This window comes from Bison bison, unplaced genomic scaffold (assembly GCF_000754665.1).
Source record: "Bison bison bison isolate TAMUID 2011002044 unplaced genomic scaffold, Bison_UMD1.0 scf7180017864257, whole genome shotgun sequence".
Taxonomy (NCBI): Eukaryota; Metazoa; Chordata; class Mammalia; order Artiodactyla; family Bovidae; genus Bison; species Bison bison.
In genome coordinates, this window is record NW_011494829.1 from 496,649 (window position 1) to 504,403 (window position 7,755).

The 7,755-nt window shown below is 42.4% G+C and overlaps 1 pseudogene; it reads right to left on the reverse strand.

Annotated features, from left to right (window-relative positions):
* Nucleotides 1-4,686: 4,686 nt before the first annotated feature.
* LOC104994370 lies at nt 4,687-5,379 on the reverse strand (annotated as a pseudogene).
* Between the last annotated feature and the right edge of the window lie 2,376 nt (nt 5,380-7,755).

Below are 7,755 nucleotides of genomic sequence, written 5' to 3' on the forward strand. Positions count from 1 at the left end.
ATATTAAAAAGGAGAGACATTACTTTGCCAACAAAGGTCGGTCTAGTCAAGGCTATGGTTTTTCCAATAGTCATGTATGGATGTGAGAGTTAGACTATAAAGAAAGCTGAGCACTAAAGAATTGATGCTTTTGAACTGTCATGTTGGAGAAGACTCTTGAGAGTCCCTTGGACTGCAAGGAGATTCAGCAAGTCAATCCTAAGGGAAATCAGTCCTGAATATTCTTTGGAAGGACTGATGCTGAAGGTGAAGCTCCAATACTTTGGCCACCTGGTGCAAAGAACTGAATTCTTGGAAAAAACCCTGATGCTGGAAAGATTGAATGTGGGAGGAGATGGGGATGACAGAGGATGAGATGGTTGGATGACATTACCAACTCAGTGGACAAAAGTTTGAGTAAGCCCTGGGAGTTGGTGATGGACAGGGAAGCCTGGCATGCTACAGTCCATGGGGTTGCAAAGAGTCAGACATGACTGAGTCACTGAACTGAACTGAAAGCTGGGTTTGAGCAAATTTTCCAAGAGATGATGAACCACCATATCATATTGTAAAAGCAGTAAATCCCCATTACTTCCCCTTACATAACATTCTCATTCATAAAATATATGTTTCAATTCAAAGTTCTCCAGGGTCTCCATTTTATGTTAATGTTAAATATTAAACAAAAATCTTGATATTAGTGTATTTTATTTATTTACCTGAATTTATTCAACAAATACTTAACATGCAAAGTTCAGTCTTATTCAAGATATGAGATAGCTAAGTAGTAAAACAGATTTTTCTACCTCAGATCTTATATTTTATATTTTAATAGAATAATAGATGAGTAAGTTTCTTCAGAGAAGGCAATGGCACCCCACTCCGGTACTCTTGCCTGGAAAATCCCACGGATGGAGGAGCCTGGTAGGCTGCAGTCCATGGGGTCGCTGAGAGTCAGACACAACTGAGCGACTTCACTTTCACTTTTCACTTCCATGCACTGGAGAAGCAAATGGCAATCCACTCCAGTGTTCTTGCCTGGAGAATCCCAGGGACGGGGGAGCCTGGTGGGCTGCCGTCTATGGTTCGCACAAAGTCGGACACAACTGAAGCGACTTAGCAGCAGCAGCAGCAAGTTGCTTAGTTTTAGAACATGCTACATGCTGTTCAGTTCACTTCAGTTCAGTTGTTCGGTGGTGTCCGACTCTTTGCGACCCCATGAACCACAGCACCCCAGGCCTCCCTGCCCATCACCAACTCCCAGAGTTCACCCAAACCCATGTCCATTGTGTCGGTGATGTCTTCCAACCATCACATCCTCTGTTGTCCTCTTCTCCTCCTGCCCTCAATCTTTCCCAGCATCAGGATCTTTTCACATGAGTCAGCTCTCCTTATCAGGTGGCCAAAGTATTAGAGTCTCAGCTTCAACATCAGCCCCTCCAATGAACACCCAGGACTTATTTCCTTTAGGATGGACTGGTTGGATCTCCTTGCAGTCCAAGGGACTCTCAAGAGTATTCTCCAACACCACAGTTCAAAAGCATCAATTCTTCGGTGCTCAGCTTTCTTTATAGTTCAACTCTCACATCCATACATGACCACTGGAAAAACCATAGCCTTGACTAGATGGACCTTTGTTGATAAAGTAATGTCTCTGCTTTTTAATATGCTGTCTAGGTTGGTCATAACTTTCCTTCAAGGAGCAAGCATCTTTTAATTTCATGACTTCAATCACCATCCGCAGTGATTTTGGAACCCAGAAAAATAAAGTCAGCCACTGTCTCCACTGTTTCCCCATCTATTTGCCATGAAGTAATGGGACCAGATGCCATGATTTTAGATTTCCGAATGTTGAGCTTTAAGACAACTTTTTCACTCTCTTCTTTCACTTTCATCAAGAGGCTCTTTAGTTCTTCTTCACTTTCTGCCATAAGGGTGGTGTCATCTGCATATCTGAGGTTATTGATATTTTTCCCGGCAATCTTGATTCCAGCTTGTGCTTCCTCCAGCCCAGCGTTTCTAATGATGTACTCTGAATATAAGATAAATAAGCAGGGTGACAGTATACAGCCTTGACATACTCCTTTTCCTATTTGGAACCAGTCTGTTGTTCCATGTCCAATTCTAACTGTTGTTTCCTGACCTGTATACAGGTTTCTCAAGAGGCAGGTCAGGTAGTCTGGTATTCCCATCTCTTTCAGAATTTTCCACAGTGTATTGTGATCCATACAGTCGAAGGCTTTGGCATAGTCAATAAAGCAGAAATAGATGTTTTTCTGGAACTCTCTTGCTTTTTCAATGATCCAGCAGATGTTGGAAACATATTTAGGGGAAATAGATTTAAATAGAGAAAAATAATTAAGGGACTAGATCTGATGGACAGAGTGCCTCATGAACTATGGATGGAGGTTTGTGACTTCTATAGGAGACAGGGAGCAAGATCATCCTCAAGTAAAAGAAATGCAAAAAAGCAAAATGGCTGTCTGAGGAAGCCTTACAAATAGCTGTGAAAAGAAGAGAAGCAAAAAGTAAAGGAGAAAAGGAAAGATACACACCTATTTGAATGCAGAGTTCCAAAAAATAGCAAGGAGAGATAAGAAAGCCTTCCTCAGCAATCAATGGAAAGAAATAGAGGAAAACAGGAGAATGGGAAAGACTAGATATCTCTTCAAGAAAATTAGTGATACCAAGGGAACATTTCATGCAAAATGGGCTCAATAAGGGACAGAAATGGTATGGACCTAACAGAAGCAGAAGATATTAAGAAGAGATGCCAAGAATATACAGAAGAATCGTACAAAAAAGATTTTCACAACCTAGATAATCACGAAGGTGTGATCACTCCCACTCACCTGGAGCCAGATATCCTGGAATGTGAAGTCAGGTAGGCCTTAGGAAGCATCACTATGAACAAAGCTAATGGAGGCAATGGAATTCCAGTTCAGCTATTTCAAATTCTAAAATATGATGCTGTGAAAGTGCTGCACTCAATATGCCAGCAAATTTGGAAAACTCAGTAGTGGCCACAGGACTAAAACAGGTCAGTTTTCATTCCAATTCCAAAGAAAGGTAATGCCAAAGAATGTTCAAACTACTGCACAATTACACTCATCTCACACACTAGTAAAGTAATTTTCAAAATTCTCCAAGCCAGGCTTCAGCAATACATGAACCATGAACTTCCAGATGTTCAAGCTAGTTTTAGAAAAGGCAGAGGAAGCAGAGATCAAATTGCCAACATCCACTGGATCATGGAAAAAGGTAGAGAGTTCCAGAAAAGCATCTATTTCTGCTACATGCTGTAGAATCAAGGAAAATTTGTAAAAATAAGAGGTTCAGGAGTACTAGCACTCAGAATGATGGTACACTATTAAATAGGTTTATTCTAGTAGTTCTAACAGATAAAGTAAGCCTTCCTTGAAGAGATGAGAGAGTCAACCAAGCAAATGTTTGGGGAAAGAAAATTCCAGGCAAAGAACACTGCTCAGAGAAAAGATTCTTAGGAGGAGGGCATGGTAATCCACTCCAGTATTCTTTTTTTTTTTTTTTAAAGCAGAAAAGAGTTTAGTTGAAGTGCTTTTTATTTTTAGACCAACCGAACATTTTATTGAAGAAGGAAATGGCAACCCACTCCAGTATTTTTGACTGGAAAATCCCATGGACTGAGGAGCTGGGTAGGCTACAATCCATGGGGTCTCAAATAGTTGGACACTATTGAGCAACTCACTTTCACTTTCAAACACTTAATATAAAAACACTTTAATATACAAACTGCAATCACAACAGCATCCACATAGCAGTGAGGGGATGGGCATGTGGGTGGGGAGCATGGCAGGGGAGGAAGGTTTTCAGGGTCCCTACTGTTTCCCTGGTCTGCACTGTGGCCTGAGTACAGGAGGTTTTGGCAGAGCTCAGATCAACACAGCCAGAAGCAGAGAGGTCCTGACACCAATATTGAGACAGACTGATAACAGCAGGCCCCTTCAAAGTGCCATTGTTTCCAAGGGGCAGCCTCCAGGGAACGCCAGATCCAGTTGGGAGGTGGTTGTGACCCAAAGGAGAGTCAACCATCTTTTCTCAGCATCCTGCAGACCACCTTTATGGGAATAGGGTTTTCCAGAGGGCTACTGAATTGAAAAGACCTAAAAATCACCCAGCAAAAGGATGAGAAATTGTGTCTGAGTCCATCTTCTACCAAGACTCTTGGCCTGGGACTCCAGAAAGCTGGGTGGATCTGCTCAGATGGTTGGGAAAGGAAGTGAATGTCAGAAACTATGGCCCAATAGGGTCAATGCCTTGCCATGTATTAACCAAGAAAGCCTTAAGGCAGGCCTGGGTGGTCTGTTAGAAGAGTTTGGGGTTAATGGCACTCCTTGGATGACGGTGGCACAATGGCCCACAGATGGGGTTTATAGTGTGTGTGGAAGACAGAAAGGACACAAGACAGAAAGAATTAAGAACTGAGTACTTGCTTCTTTCATGGCTGGGCAGTAGAGGGGAGATGATCCTCTGGGCCAGGGCTAGAAGAGACCAGAAGCCCCTTCCTTCCTGGGGGCCAAGTTTTGACTGGTCTGGATAGCTCATGGCCCCAAAGTCCTCCACATGGCCTCCCAGAGACTCTCCAGGAGGCCCGGCTGTCCCCTCCAGATGTGCCAGGAGACTGGCTGTGGTCCAAGCTGGGCCCAGGTAGGGCCTGGAGTCCAACAGCTAGATGAAGTCCATGGAATTCTGAGGGAGGAGGCCCATTATGCAGCCAGGGAGACCCAAGCCCTTAGTACCTGTGCAGCTGAGGGGGAGACAGCAGCCCAGGGCAGGGTCCTGGTTCTCTATGGCTTCCAACCTGTCTGTGTTGTTGTCCCAGTTGATGTAGAAGCAGTTCACCAGGGGATCTGAGGCCAAGATGTTCCACTGGAGCTGAGAGAAGTGTGACTTCAGGGGTGGGTTCTCGCACAGCTAGCTGCTAAGGTACCCATTGTCGACGCTGTAGCTGACTCGGATGAACTCCTGTCTGTGGTAGCTGCAGGTGATGAGGACCATGGTCACTCCCAGGCTATCAGACTCAAGGATGAGGGATGGGTTGGGGGCATCTGCCTGAAAGATGAACATGTGTCTCCCTGCTGGGACAGGGCCAACCAGCAGAGTCTAGGATTTGATCAAATTCACTCTCAGCTGAGCCAATATAAACGTTCTTCCACTCCAGGTAGTCTGCCAGGGCCTCATTGCACTCGAAGCTGATGTCTCAACCAGAAAGGGCTGTGGAAAAGGCTCAGATTTTCCAGCATCGCCGTGTTCAATACTGACACCTTAGCCATCGCCTCGTAGGGTCACAGCTGAGGCCAGAGCTGGGGCCGAGCCAGCAGCTGGGTCTTGTCAGGTCAGCGGAGAAGCTTTGTCCAAATCAGCTCCTGCCTTCTCTGACTGCAATCTGAAGTTCCACTCCAGTATTCTGACCTGGAGAATCCCATGGACAGAGGAGACTGGCACGCTATGGTCCATAGAGTTGCAAAGAGTCAGGCACAAGTGAAGTGGCTTAGCACACAGGCACATCCCTGGAGTACTTGAGGAACGATGAAAGAGATAATGTGGAGATTCCTTAAAAAACTGGAAATAGAACTGCCTTATGATCCAGCAACCCCACTGCTGGGCATACACACTGAGGAAACCAGAAGGGAAAGAGACACATGTACCCCAATGTTCATCGCAGCACTGTTTATAATAGCCAAGACATGGAAGCAACCTAGATGTCCATCAGCAGATGAATGGATAAGAAAGCTGTGGTACATATACACAATGGAGTATTACTCAGCCATTAAAAAGAATACATTTGAATCAGTTCTAATGAGGTGGATGAAACTGGAGCCTATTATACAGAGTGAAGTAAGCCAGAAGGAAAAACATAAATACAGTATACGAACGCATATATATGGAATTTAGAAAGATGGTAACAATAACCCGGTGTACGAGACAGCAAAAGAGACACTGATGTATAGAACAGTCTTATGGACTCTGTGGGAGAGGGAGAGGGTGGGAAGATTTGGGAGAATGGCAATGAAACATGTAAAATATCATGTAGGAAACGAGTTGCCAGTCCAGGTTCTATGCATGACGCTGGATGCTTGGGGCTGGTGCACTGGGACGGCCCAGAGGGATGGTATGGGGAGGGAGGAGGGAGGAGGGTTCGGGATGGGGAACACATGTATACCTGTGGCGGATTCATTTTGATATTTGGCAAAACTAATACAATTATGTAAAGTTTAAAAATAAAATAAAATTAGAAAAAAAAAAAGAGATAATGTGACTGGAGCAGAAAACAGAGAAAAGATTTGAGGAAGTAGTAACAAATCTTATGGGTGAAGAGAGGATTTGTTTAATGGGAAAAAAAAAGGTGTTTATATGCTTATAAAATGCTCTGTAAAGAGGAAAATAAAATGATGCAAGAAAGGGTTGCTTTTTTTTTTTTTTTAGTTCTTCTGTCCTTGATGAGATAAGAGATGTGACCCCTTCCTTAATAGAGGCACACCTAGAACTTTCACTGGAACAGTAGAGACAGCAGAGTAAATGAGCAGGATGCAAGTTGTTAAAAATTATGGTCTCTCAAGTGCAAATACTATTCTGATATTTTCTGTTTTCCCCATAAATAGGAAGCATGATTATCCAATTTGAATGAGATTAAGAGAAGAGATCTGGAGTGGAATGAAGAGAAGGCATGGGATGGTCTAGGCGAATAGAAGAGTGAATTGTCTGGGTTATGATATAAGATCTTGAAGCAGCACTAAAAGCCCACTTGACCTTAGTGTGGCTGTGGGTATAAAGTGAGATCAAGCTTCATGTCTGTAGGTAATTTATTAGGGATATTCAGCTGTTAATGAGTTGGATACAAGCATGATGACTGATGTCAGAAAGGCACAAAGACGTGATAGAGGAAAATGGAGATTTAAAGTTTCTGCAAAGACAGGATTTTCATGAGGAATCAGGAATTCTACTTCATATAAGGAATATTAGGATCCACAGATGGTGATCTTAGGAAAATGCTTCTTAAGCTTTACCATGCACCACAAACCCCTGAACACATGTTAAAACACAGTTTATAGATTCACAAACTTGGAGTTCTAGATTCAGCAGGTTTGATGAGGATCCCAAGAATTTGCATTCCTAGCAGTTTTCCAATTGGTACTTACACTATTGTTCCAGTGATCACACTTAGAGATCTATTTTTTTTTTTAAGATAGTCTTAAGGATATGTAATCTCTTGTTTTTCACTTATCTTTTGTTCTCATTCTTTGAGACCATCTATCTGTATTTCATGTATTTATTAATTGGTTCATTTAATATGATTGACTCTTGTTCAAGAGTCATGTAGAGGTTAGAGGAACTGACCCTCCTCACAGTTGAAAATCTGTGTGTATAACTTATAGTCAGCCCTTCATATATGCAATTCCTCTGCATCTGTGGTACCACATACATGTATACAAACCACTACAGATTGTGTGGTACTGTAGCACTTATGATTTTGAAAAATCGCATATCAGTGGACCCGTGCAGTTCAAACCTAAGTTATTTTAGAGTCAACTGCATATTCATTTATATATTAATATATATATATATATGTTAATCTGCTTGAAATTCACCATAAGTTTTCTAAATATTTGAGATGAATACATAACCCATACTGTTATGGTTATGAAAAAGTAGAATAAATATAATCACCTCTTTATCATTTTTACCAGTATCTCCTGGCTAGAGCTTTGGTTAGTAGGCAAGAACTTATTATTTTAA